This window comes from Dermochelys coriacea, chromosome 1 (genome assembly GCF_009764565.3).
Source record: "Dermochelys coriacea isolate rDerCor1 chromosome 1, rDerCor1.pri.v4, whole genome shotgun sequence".
NCBI lineage: Eukaryota > Metazoa > Chordata > Testudines > Dermochelyidae > Dermochelys > Dermochelys coriacea.
This window is the reverse complement of record NC_050068.2, coordinates 104,633,248-104,647,611: the sequence shown is the minus strand read 5'-3', so window position 1 is coordinate 104,647,611 and position 14,364 is coordinate 104,633,248.

Sequence of the window (14,364 nt, the reverse complement as noted above, 5' to 3'; positions counted from 1 at the left end):
GAACCATAGGTTTAGAAAGGACCACAAGATCATCATCTAACCCCCTTACCAAGATGCAGGATTTGTTGTGTCTAAACCATGCAAAACAGATGGCTATCCAGCCTCCCTCTGAAAATCTCCAGTGAAGGAGCTTCCACAACCTCCCTAGGCAGCCTGTTCCATTATCCTACTGTTCTTACACTTAGGAAGTTTTCCCTGAGATTTAATCTAAAATTACTATGCTGTAGTTTGAACCCACTACCCGTTTTCTTGCCCTCTGTGGCAAGAGAAAACTTTTCTCCATTCTTTATGGCAGCCTTTCAAGTATTGAAGACTGCTATCATGTCCCCCCTTAATCTCCTCTTTTCCAAACTAAACATACCCAGTTCCTTCAGACTTTGATCATATGACTTGCATTCCATCCCTTTGACCATCTTTGTTGCTTGCCCCTGGATCCTTTCCAGTTTTTCTTCATTTTTTCTATACAGTGGTGATTAAAATTGGGCACAGTACTCCAGCTGTACTAACCAGTGCTGAGTAGAGCAGTATTATCACTTCCCGTGGTTTGCATGCTATGCCTCTGTTAATGCACCCTAAAATTGCATTTGCTATTTTTTGCAACAGCATCGCACTGTTAACTCATGTTGAGGTTGTGATCTACCACAACTCCCAGATCCTTCTCAGCAGTGCTGCTACCAAGCCAGTTATCCCCCATTCTGTATTTATACATTTGGTTTTTCTTCCCTAAGTGTAGCATCTTACATTTGTCTTTCATTTTGTTGTCTATTGCCCAGTTCTCCAAATTATCAATATGTCTTTGAATTTTAGCTTTGTCCTCCTCAGTGTTGGCAACCCCCCCTAGTTCTGTGTCATTTACAAATTTGATCAGTATGCTCTATTCCTACATCAGGCCATTTATAAAGATGTTAAACAACACTGGATCCAGAACAGATCCCTGTGGAATCCCACTTGAGACCTCCCTCCAGTCAGACATCATTTCATTAATAATTGCTCTTTGTTTGTGGTTGTTTAACTAATTCTATATCCACTTAATGATCGGCCTTACAAGACCACATTTATCCAGCTTACTTATCAGAATGTTATATAGGACTGTGTGTGAAAAGCCTTGTTAAAGTCCTGTCAAAGAAGGAAATCAATCTGGTTTGGAATGATATGGTCTTAGTAAATCCATGCTGGCTGCAAGTGATCACTCTTCATCCTGCAGGTACTTGAAAATTGAATGTTTTATATGTTGCTCTAGTAGCTTCCCAGGTATGGAAGTCAGGCTGACTGGCCTATAGTTCCCTCCTTTTTCCCCTTTTAAAAGATGGGCATGTCAGCTGTTCTCCAGTCTTCTAGGACCTCTCCTGTCATCCAAGAATTTGAAAATATTATTGCCGGGGGCCCCAAGATTTCTTCAGCTAATTACTTCAGCACTCTGGGGTGAATAGCATCAGGCCCCGCTGACTTGAATTTCATTGAGATTGGTCAGAAGATCTGACCTATCCTGATCTGCATCCCTTCCTCTTTATTGTCTATGGTAACTTCTCTAGTCGTCCTGTCACACGTTATTTTTTTGTGAGAAAACTGAAGCAAATTAGGCATTGAGCAATTCAGGCTTTCTTTCATCTTTTGTTACCAGCTCACTTTCTCCATTGAGCAGCAGATCCACACCATCATTGATCTATTTTTTTGTCTGACATTTTGAAGAACACCTTTTTATTGTCTATAATACTCCTTGCCAGCTGTAACTCATTCTTTGCCTTGGCTTTCCTAGTTTATATACTTCTTCAGTGACATGCCCCTCCTTCCATTTCCTGTATGTATCCCTACTGGGTTTTAGATAGCTAAAAAGCTCCTTGGGAAGCCACATGGGCCTCCTGTGGCTCTTCTTATCTTTCCTCTGCATCAGAATAGCTTGATGTTAAGCCTCTAGTATTACATCTTCTGGGACCTGCCAGCTTTCTTTGACTCCTTTTCTTCCTAATTGGTCTTTTCTTTGGCCCTTTTCTCTGAGTTGGTTGAAAACCTGCCTTTCTTAAGCCTAGTATCTTCCTTTTGTTCTTCTCATGTCCTCCTTTCCTTAGATCTTGAATTCTATCAGATCGTGATCACTTCCTCCCAAGTTCCAAAATGCCTTCACATTCACAACTAATTCATCCTTGTTGGTCAAAACCAGATCCCAAAATGTATGACCTCCCCAGTTGTTTCCTCAACCTTTTGAATCAGAAAGTTGTCCCCAACAGATGCTAAGAACTTGTAGGACCTATTATGCTTTGCTATAATAGTCTTCCAGATTTTCTTCAAATTGTTCACTTTCTTAATGTGAGGTGCCCACAACTGGGCACAGTACTCCTACTTGGCACTGGTGAGGCCTAAGCTGAGCAAAGCAATTACCTCCCATGTTTTCCATATGACATTCCTGTTAATACATCCCAGAATGGCATTTGGTTTTTTTGCAATAGCATCACATTATTGACTCACTCACTTTCCGCTGCACTATAATCCCCAAATCATTTTCAGCAGTACTACTGCCCAGCCAGTTATTCCCCATTTTGTGTTTGTGCATTTGATTTTTTTTCCTTCCTAAGTGCAATACTTCATTGTTTTTATCGAATTTCATCTTCTTGAATTCAGACCAATTCTTCAATTTGTCAAGGTAGTTTTGAATTCTAAGCCTGCCCTCCAAAGTGCTTGCAACCTCTTTCAGCTTGAGATCATCTACAAATTTTATAAACATACTCTCTACTTCATCATTCTAGACCATAATGAAAATATTGAATACTACTGGTCCCATGACGGAGCCCAGCGGCATTCCATTTGATATATCCTCTCAGTTTGACAGTAAATCATTGATAATTACGTTTTGAGTGTGGTCTCTTAACCAGTTGTGCACCTACATTATAGTAATTTCATATTTTGCAATAGTATAGTAATTTGGACTTCCTATAGATTTTTCTCTCTTGTTGGACTATTGTGTTATCTCTGGATCTGGAGAACAACTACAAACATTTAACTGAGAAAGCAAAATATTTGTTTTCACAAATATTTCAGGAATTAAAGTTGAACAAGGTGGTTCTGGTACAATTAAAAAATGAACTGAACTTTCTGACTAATGAGAGATGTAGTCCAACCAGGAATCTTGGCTTAGAGAAGAAAAGAAGCATGAGATACTTGAACTACAACTCCATGAGGTCCATGGTCTCACCTTTGAATTAAAATATTTCATTTTTTTCCAAAATATTTTGGTTTTAGATTTTTTCCCACCAAAACATCAAAAATTTCTATGGCAAATTTCAAATTTTTTAAAGCTTTTATTCAAATTTCCTGAAGAAAACATTTTTTTCCTAACCACTTCTAGTTGCTACTGCCCCTGGTGCTTAATCTAGCAGTGCTATCATGGGAATGGAAGTGTTTCTCCTTCTTCTGCTTCCTAACCTCCCTGAAGATGTGTAACCTGATTTTTCAGAGGTGCTGAGCACATGGAGATCCCACTTAGACACACCCCCTGTCTGGAAGTGGTTTCCATCACACAGGGCTTACAGTTTGGTTCAATGGCTCTAAAGCACCCGCACTATACAAATGGTTCCAGTGCCTCTGCACTTAGCTTTAGGTGCTCAATACCTTGGAAAATCTTCCATGGACTAGGAAGAAGGAAAGAAGATGGAGTGGCCTCTTGATGCCCTCAGAAGACTGTGGTGAATTAGCCACTTGACTCTTCACTGCAGCATGGGGGAGGGAATGCAAACTACTAAAGAGGATAATGATCAGAAGGGATTACTTCAGGGTTTAGGCAGAGAACAGTGAATGGGGCACTGAGTAGAAGGATCCTTGGGGCCATGCCTCTATGTGTATAGTACTTGTTCCTGGGCTGATATTAGTGGGCCCACTAGAACCAAAATCCACCTTAATTTCTGTATGGTTTGAAGTGCTAGCTAAATCCTTTGCTGCCGCCTTTCATTAGGGAGTCACAGTGGACAAATAATATTCTGTTAGCTGTAAAATAATAATCTATGTAACAGATAAACTGAAAAAGCACAATATATTTATATAGCTGTCTACTGTCAGCCAATTATTTTTCTTGCTTTAGTGACATAAGATATCCCGAGCCACTAATTCCTGAGTAAGCATTTAACAAAGCTGTGCAAAGGCATGTTGGCCAATGCAGGCAGCGGCAATATTACAAATGCAAATCTGTCGCATTTTATTTTGTGTATAAGAGAATTTTATGATGAGAATTACTTTTTGACTCATGTTTCAGAGTGATAGCCATGTTAGTCTGTATCAGCAAAAACAACGAGGACTACTTGTGGCACCTTAGAGACTAACTTTTTCACACAATGCAGAGCAATGAGTGCACAAGATCAAGGTGAGCAGTTGTACAAGATGCCATGTGATCGCACAAACAGTGTATGCATTCAGGCACTATTGATATTAGAAGTATAATGCACTAACTTTCTTACTTTGCACAGTACCCCAGGGTAATGAAAGTAAAAGGGAAGAAATAACATTTGCTCTCCCCCCCCCACGCACTTCCCAACTCTCTCACACATCTGGCAAATGCAGTAGTGTCATTTCCCTGTGACATTATGATTGTTTGTGTTAGAGAGACAGAAAGAGACAGAGATTGAGAGAGAGTGCAGCCAGTGATTGTCTGCTTTGGAAAAGAAAAGAGGCACTGATCCACAAAGGTTCTTAGTACCAAAACCACTTCAAGTACCCTACAATTTGAGGACTATGTTTGTCAGACCCTCTAAAGATCAGTGTACCTAGAGTATTTTCTATGAAAGGTAGTTTTTCTGCCAAGCAGGAACACAATCAGCTTTCTCCACAAACTGTAGATTGGAACAGTCATCCTCACTATCACCTCCTCAAGAAGACCATTTTTTCAAGGAACCAAAGGGAGATTTATTTTTTATACTTTCTGGCCATTTTACTATTTGCATAATTGATCCTAATCCAATCAAGTGCTTAAGTGTGTGTTTACCTTTTGAGGACATGAATTAGCGATTGAAGTCAGGACCATTCTGTGTTCACAAGAAATTTTCAACAGATAAAATCTGCAAGATCCTTTTTGATGGGGAGTAGCTTTAACATTTCATTACCTTATTTCAGCTGTAATTGCTTAATGCTCAAAGGACTCTGTGCCTTCCAAAAAAATGGTGTACCAGATCAAATCATCAGGATACTGTTACTGATTGCATATCTCACTTCTCAATGAAATATTGCAGACATGCAATAAAGACTGTTCAAGAAGGAAAAGGAATAGGGTCTTTGCTGTCTTGGTTTCTCTATGACTGGGACAAGAAATCAGTGACAGGGATTTATTAAATTTCCTTCAGCCAGATTCAGTTATGACAGAGTGATACTCCTATTACATTGGCAGCAGTTTTGATAAATTATTAGAAAAATGTAAAATGTAATTGTCAGTTTCAAACCATGTGTGTAGTGTTTAGATGTTTGATTTATCCTGTATATTCATTTCCAAGTAAAGTACTACTTCATGGCAATAAGGGTAACAGAAATGGGCCCATTGTTAGCAACAGTATTAGCAACTAAAAGAATTAACAGGATGAATGATCAGATGATGTCAGTAGTAAATGATGTCCCTAATGATTGAATCTGAAGGCACTTTACTTGAAGACTTAGGGAAAACTGATTTAACAAGGCAACAAGTGTAACTGTACAGTACTTTGGTATAAGTTTCCTTGAGCATTTTGCAATTTCTGTTTAGACTAGAGTGATTTTTTTAACAAATATGTATACAGTGTATAGCTAGACATCCTATTGATACAAGGAAAATTATTACATTTTCTGTTGCAACAGCCTGGAATTTCCTCCTCTTATTTCACATGCACTGCTATCTCCTCTCCCAATATTATGGCATTTAGCTAGGAAATTCTAAATGAGATAATAACATATAAAATTGCAAATATCTGAAGTCACTTTCATTCCAGTATCCTAGAAATATCCCTATAAATATGGTGATGTTTGTACTATTTGTTCTTCTGACTGGAGCTTTTATGTATATCCACCAAAACATTTAGCGAACAAGTTAAAAAGAGGAAGAGAAAATTTTGAGTCAAAAGTCAGTACACTTAAGCAATTCTACTGTTAAAAACTTACAGTCTAGGAATCTTAATCTCTCTTCTCTTGCAGGGTCTTCCTGCTTTGGAGGATGAAGTTTGTTAAATACATTGAGTTCCAAAAAAAGACATTATCTTCCTTCAAGGCAGATTGAAAATTAACGCTTCAGGACTGTATTATTGGACTTGAGAAACCCATGCCCTGGAGAGGTCTCAGAATGGTACTTCTCTGGGCTAATAAAGGCCATATATATCATAGTAACAAACTGCTCAAGGATAGCAGGTGGATCATCATCCCTTTGTGGTTTTTTTTAGTATATGGAAAAATAAGTTCAAGACAATACATTTCAAAGCCATGTATGATGCGTTTATTTCCATTAAATAAGAGCTATAAAGTTAATGTTGAAATTTTGTGTTGGTCTTCATAGCTAAAACAGTACATTAACATCCAGTTGGACAGTAATCTCATTATTCTTGCTTTTGTTATGTGATTGGCACATTTCCGTCAATGCTATAGTTGTAAATATCATAATCATATATTATCTACACAAAGTTCATCTCAGCCAATATATATCTCGTAAAAGTGCAAAATGATTTTGTATAAAAATAACTTAATTAATAGGTCAGACATAGATATTGATATGAGATGACAGATTATATTTTATTGTAACAATCTTTGAGAAAGGAGGGCCAGTCTTGGGGGGAAAAGATATAGACTGATGCACTTACTGAACATCTTTAGAAGTTGAAATGTAAAAGGCTGAGATATTATTAATGATGGTCCTTGGTTAGTGCTGATGGGACTATTCTTCCACTTCTTCCCTTGAAGGCCACGTTATATAGTTCTCCCCTGTCAAGAGTGCTTCTGGTGGGAGATTTGAGTTCCAAATCAGGCAGAGTAGGAATGTGAAAAGATGTTTCCCATATCCCACGTGAATGCCCTAACCACTGGGCTATCTATTGGCTGTACTGGCATGAGGGTCTCTGTGGACATGAACTGCAGCTGGGAGTGAGCCTCTCCACACAGGTAGACAGACTCACATAAGCAGGGCTTGAGAGGGTGTGATGAAAATAGCAGTTTGGATGTTGTGACTTGGGCAGCAGCTTGGTCTCTTAAGCCCATCAACTCCCTGGGTCTGAGCTCAGGTGCGTAGTCTGAGTCTGGACCAGAGCAGCAATGACCACTCTGCTCTTTTTAGCAAGGAGATTTGATCTCCACTAGTGCAAGTCTGTTTCCCCGGGCTCGGAGGCTTGGTCCCAGCTGCAACATAGACGTACCATCTCAGTTTTTTTGTGAGAAAGATGCTTAAGCCAGGTCAGTCCTAACTCTAGAAAAGGTGTCACACTGAGAATCTCAAATGGAGATAGATGCCTCCCTCTGGCTTGTCAGTCATGTACCTAAGGTCCTTACCAATGGGATGTAGGCACCTAAGTGTCTTTGTGGATCTGGGATGCAAGCCCCACCCCTTCCCTCTCTATTTCACCCCGGCTAGCTTAGGCAGCTTCCTGGTCAGCTTGGGGCTTCTGAGAATTCCTTTATTTGACATCTAACTTTCACCATACAATGCATGGAGAGCCTAGGTGCCTAACTAAGGGCTGTATATTCCACTGGACAGCAGGAAGACTAGGAATTGGGACTTGCATGACCAAAATCCCCTTTGTGAATCCAGCCCTCTGTTCCTAAATATATTATTACTGCTTTTTCTTCAATGAAAATTATTCTTTTTTATCAGATGACACCAGTTTTATAATGCCCACACATATGCTAAATTCCTGCATGAATTACATTTGAAAAAGTGAAACAAATGTCCTGCTTGTAAATTAAACATCAATTTGTAAAGCTTAAGTAATGAAATTTAATAATATCAGAACAGCTGCCTCAGAAGAGAAACATTCAAACACAATACTATTAAAGTGCTTTTGTACTTCAGCGTCTTTGAAATCTTCAAAATGTGTATATAATATTTGAAACTGAATGTATTTGTCAAACCTGCCAGATATTGGAGCATTTTATTCAGTCCAAGATTTATTCCCTTCTTTGTTTTAAAATAGTGGATTAATAAAATATGGACAGATATGATGAATATTCTATAATTCAAAATAATGTACATTCATATTGTAACACACAATGTGTAGCTGTAAAATGCACTATAGAGCTGCAGCTGTGATTTTGCCATCGTCCATACAAAGAAGTTGGCATACTTATAAAAAATTACATCGCTTTGATAGTAACACCTATGGTCCTTTATCAGGATTGGGTCCCCATCTAGTAGGCACTCTACAAACCTAAGTGAAGACCTGCACTTATGAGTACATTTTTTGAGTTTGAGTTTTAAGGAATGATTTCAAGGAGAGCAAAATGTTTGGTGCAGAAGAGGTGGTCTCACACATGGGCAGTATGGAAGAAGGAACAAAAGGGAAAGTCGGAGGAGTATAAATAAGGCAGTTACAAGAGACATACATAGAACAAAGGAAGGAATGGAAGGGCAGTAGGAAGAAATGAAAGTAAAGAAAGACAGGGACAGAATTGTCCTTGAATTTGAGAATATGGAACTTGTACTTATCTAAAAATGTCTGTGCTTATTGTACACTAAATCTTATGCTGTTGGTAATACTAATGTAGCTGTACCTCTGCTGAAGAATGGATAAGCAACTTCCTAATGTAGATATACTCTCATTGTCTTCAGGTTGTCCCACATGAGAGTGAGCTAAAATATATATCTATATATATATCTGGAATCCCACATGTTTGTGGCAATCTTTTCAATCTTCATGAACTGAGCAATTGTGGGCTCTCTAGTCAAATGTCTCCTTAAACACACTACTACCATGAAATGTTTAAATGAGAATCCACTAAACAAACAATTTTGGTTTGTTTCTTTTTAAGGAAAGAACACATGAAAGTGGACCATATGAGAATGGACCTTTTATCTAGTAATCAGGAGTATTATATCTTGAAACTCCAGTGTATATCTAATTTAGATATTTATCTCCTGGGGGAAAGCCCCTCTCTCTCTGTTTAGAACCAACCATCTCTGCAATACTTGAAAATAAATGGAATAATAATGCTTGCTTCCTATGTTATTTTTCCTTCTTCTCTCTACAAAAGTGTGCTGAACCTAATTCTTTGATCATTCTCTCTGGTACCTGCCCTTCATTGTAAACCACTTCTGATAGTTCTCTGAAGGATGATAGCTAATAGAGCTAGGTGAGGGGGTTTTGTTTGTTTGTTTGTTTGTTTTCTTTTCTTTAATGATTTTTTTCCAGTGAAAAAATGCAGATTTGAGTCAACTGAAACATTTAGTGAATGTGTTCACTTTGAAGAAAAAAACTCTTTATAGCACCCAACAGAATGTTTCATTCTGACAATTTTTGAAATGAAACATTGATTTTTTTTATTCTAAAAAAACTTTAAAATGTTAAACATTAAACATTTGCTCAAAATGAAAAGACACATTTCTTTTCAGGTTGAAAAAAATATTTTTTTTAACCCATTATGATTTTTTTAAAAATTTTGATTTGCCAACTATTTGATTTTTGGCTTAACCCCAAACATTTTAAAAAATATTTTGGAATTGCCAGAGAACTGAAGAATCCATTATTTGCCCAGCTCTAATACCTAATCATATATTGCAGTATTATTTGCTGTCATAAATATAAAGGGAAGAGTAATCATCTTTAAATCCCTCCTGGCCAGAGGAAAAACCCTTTCACTTGTAAAGGGTTAAGAAGCTAGGATAACCTCGCTGGCACCTGACCAAAATGACCAATGAGGAGACAAGATACTTTAAAAGCTGGGCGGGGGAGAAACAAAGGTTCTCTCTGGCTGTGTGTTGCTTTTGCCAGGAACAGAAAAGGAATGGAGTCTTAGAACTTAGTAAGTAATCTAGTTAGATATGTGTTACAGTCTGTTTGGTTTAAATGGCTGATAAAATAGCTGTGCTGAATGGAATGTATATTCCTGTTTTTGTGTCTTTTGTAACCTAAGGTTTTGCCTAGAGGGATTCTCTATGTTTTGAATCTGATTACCCTGTAAGGTATTTACCATCCTGATTTTACAGAGGTGGTTCTTTTACTTTTTTTCTTCAATGACAATTCTTCTTTTAAGAACCTGTTTTCTTTTTCATTGTTCTTAAGATCCACGGGTTTGGTTCTGTGTTCACCTATGCAAATTGGTGAGGATTTTTATCAAGCCTTCCCCAGGAAAGGGGGTGTAGGGTTTGGGAGGATTTTTTGGGGAATGACATTTCCAAGCGGGCTCTTTCTCGGTTATATATTTGTTAGACGCTTGGTGGTGGCAGCAATAAAGTCCAAGGGCAAAAGGTAAAATAGTTTGTACCTTGGGGAAGTTTTAACCTAAGCTAGTAAAAATAAGCTTAGGGAGTTTTAATGCAGGAAGGATTGGATCAAGAATTCCACCCTGTAGTGTTTCTTAGCAAGAAGTTGTCTGAGAGAGGAGGCAACTGGTCAGTCAGTGAAAAAGAATGTTACACCATTGTCTCTGCTCTGGAAAAGCTAAGCTCATATTTTTTGGACGGCGTTTCCACCTGCAAACAGACCATGATGCGCTAAAGTGGCTTCATACTGCCACAGGAAATAACAAAAAACTTATTCGGTGGAGTTTGACTCGTCAAGATTTTGATTTTGACATTCAACACATCTCAGGAGCTTCTAACAAAGTGGCTGATGCATTCTCCTGTGAAAGTTTCCCAGAATCAACTGGTTAAAATCATCCTTGAGATGTGGAAAATACTGTTAGTCTTTATATACTTGGTAGTATATTTAGCATGTGTCTTATTAACTCTGTTTTCCCCTAGAGCTCCAGGAAGAAATCACAGTCAGCGTTTTACCCTATCTGTGATTTGGGGGGCGTGTCATAAATATAAAGGGAAGGATAAACACCTTTAAATCCCTACTGGCCAGAGGAAAAACCCTTTCACCTGTAAAGAGTTAAGACACTAGGATAACCGTGCTGGCACCTGACCAAAATGACCAATGAGGAGACAAGATACTTTAAAAGCTGGGGGGCGGGGGGAGAAACAAAGGAAACTTCTCTCTGGCTGTGTGATGATTTTGCTGGGAACAGAAAAGGAATGGAGTCTGAGAACTTAGTAAGTTGCTGCTTGCCAGGGGCTAAGATTCGTGATGTGACGGAGAGACTGCCGAGACTCATCAAGCCCTCGGATCGCTACCCCTTCCTGCTTCTCCACGTGGGCACCAATGATACTGCCAAGAATGACCTTGAGCGGATCACTGCGGACTACGTGGCTCTGGGAAGAAGGATAAAGGAGTTGGAGGCGCAAGTGGTGTTCTCGTCCATCCTCCCCGTGGAAGGAAAAGGCCTGGGTAGGGACCGTCGAATCGTGGAGGTCAACGAATGGCTACGCAGGTGGTGTCGGAGAGAAGGCTTTGGATTCTTTGACCATGGGATGGTGTTCCATGAAGGAGGAGTGCTGGGCAGAGACGGGCTCCATCTTACGAAGAGAGGGAAGAACATCTTTGCCAGCAGGCTGGCTAACCTAGTGAGGAGGGCTTTAAACTAGGTTCACCGGGGGAAGGAGACCAAAGCCCTGAGGTAAGTGGGAAAGCGGGATACCGGGAGGAAGCACAGGCAGGAATGTCTGTGAGGGGAGGGCTCCTGCCTCATACTGGGAATGAGGGGCGATCAACAGGTTATCTCAAGTGCTTATATACAAATGCACAAAGCCTTGGAAACAAGCAGGGAGAACTGGAGGTCCTGGTGATGTCAAGGAATTATGACGTGATTGGAATAACAGAGACTTGGTGGGATAACTCACATGACTGGAGTACAGTCATGGATGGTTATAAACTGTTCAGGAAGGACAGGCAGGGCAGAAAAGGTGGGGGAGTAGCACTGTATGTAAGGGAGCAGTATGACTGCTCAGAGCTCCGGTACGAAACTGTGGAAAAACCTGAGTGTCTCTGGATTAAGTTTAGAAGTGTGTGCAACAAGAGTGATGTCATGGTGGGAGTCTGCTATAGACCACCGGACCAGGGGGATGAGGTGGATGAGGCTTTCTTCCGGCAACTCACGGAAGCTACTAGATCGCATGCCCTGATTCTCATGGGTGACTTTAATTTTCCTGATATCTGCTGGGAGAGCAATACAGCGGTGCATAGACAATCCAGGAAGTTTTTGGAAAGCGTAGGGGACAATTTCCTGGTGCAAGTGCTAGGGGAGCCAACTAGGGGGAGCGCTTTTCTTGACCTGCTGCTCACAAACCGGGTAGAATTAGTGGGGGAAGCAAAAGTGGATGGGAATCTGGGAGGCAGTGACTATGAGTTGGTTGAGTTCAGGATCCTGACGCAGGGAAGAAAGGTAAGCAGCAGGATACGGACCCTGGACTTCAGGAAAGCAGACTTTGACTCCCTCAGGGAACAGATGGCCAGGATCCCCTGGGGGACTAACATGAAAGGGAAGGGAGTCCAGGAGTGCTGGCTGTATTTCAAGGAATCCCTGTTGAGGTTACAGGGACAAACCATCCCGATGAGTCGAAAGAATAGTAAATATGGCAGGCGACCAGCTTGGCTTAATGGTGAAATCCTAGCGGATCTTAAACATAAAAAAGAAGCTTACAAGAAGTGGAAGGTTGGACATATGACCAGGGAAGAGTATAAAAATATTGCTCGGGCATGTAGGAAAGATATCAGGAGGGCCAAATCGCACCTGGAGCTGCAGCTAGCAAGAGATGTCAAGAGTAACAAGAAGGGTTTCTTCAGGTATGTTGGCAACAAGAAGAAAGCCAAGGAAAGTGTGGGCCCCTTACTGAATGAGGGAGGCAAGCTAGTGACAGAGGATGTGGAAAAAGCTAATGTACTCAATGCTTTTTTTGCTTCTGTTTTCACTAACAAGGTCAGCTCCCAGACTGCTGTGCTGGGCAACACAAAATGGGGAAGAGATGGCCAGCCCTCTGTAGAGATAGAGGTGGTTAGGGACTATTTAGAAAAGCTGGACGTGCACAAGTCCATGGGGCCGGACGAATTGCATCCGAGAGTGCTGAAGGAATTGGCGGCTGTGATTGCAGAGCCCTTGGCCATTATCTTTGAAAACTCGTGGCGAACGGGGGAAGTCCCGGATGACTGGAAAAAGGCTAATGTAGTGCCCATCTTTAAAAAAGGGAAGAAGGAGGATCCTGGGAACTACAGGCCGGTCAGCCTCACCTCAGTCCCTGGAAAAATCATGGAGCAGGTCCGCAAAGAATCAATCCTGAAGCACTTAGAGGAGAGGAAAGTGATCAGGAACAGTCAGCATGGATTCACCAAGGGAAGGTCATGCCTGACTAATCTAATCGCCTTTTATGATGAGATTACTGGTTCTGTGGATGAAGGGAAAGCAGTGGATGTATTGTTTCTTGACTTTAGCAAAGCTTTTGACACGGTCTCCCACAGCATTCTTGTCAGCAAGTTAAGGAAGTATGGGCTGGATGAATGCACTATAAGGTGGGTAGAAAGCTGGCTAGATTGTCGGGCTCAACGGGTAGTGATCAATGGCTCCATGTCTAGTTGGCAGCCGGTGTCAAGTGGAGTGCCCCAGGGGTCGGTCCTGGGGCCCGTTTTGTTCAATATCTTCATAAATGATCTGGAGGATGGTGTGGATTGCACTCTCAGCAAATTTGCGGATGATACTAAACTGGGAGGAGTGGTAGATACGCTGGAGGGGAGGGATAGGATACAGAAGGACCTAGACAAATTGGAGGATTGGGCCGAAAAAAATCTAATGAGGTTCAATAAGGATAAGTGCAGGGTCCTGCACTTAGGATGGAAGAATCCAATGCACCGCTACAGACTAGGGACCGAATGGCTCGGCAGCAGTTCTGCGGAAAAGGACCTAGGGGTGACAGTGGACGAGAAGCTGGATATGAGTCAGCAGTGTGCCCTTGTTGCCAAGAAGGCCAATGGCATTTTGGGATGTATAAGTAGGGGCATAGCGAGCAGATCGAGGGACGTGATCGTTCCCCTCTATTCGACACTGGTGAGGCCTCATCTGGAGTACTGTGTCCAGTTTTGGGCCCCACACTACAGGAAGGATGTGGATAAATTGGAAAGAGTACAACGAAGGGCAACAAAAATGATTAGGGGTCTAGAGCACATGACTTATGAGGAGAGGCTGAGGGAGCTGGGATTGTTTAGTCTGCAGAAGAGAAGAATGAGGGGGGATTTGATAGCTGCTTTCAACTACCTGAAAGGGGGTTTCAAAGAGGATGGCTCTAGACTGTTCTCAATGGTAGCAGATGACAGAACGAGGAGTAATGGTCTCAAGTTGCAATGGGGGAGGTTT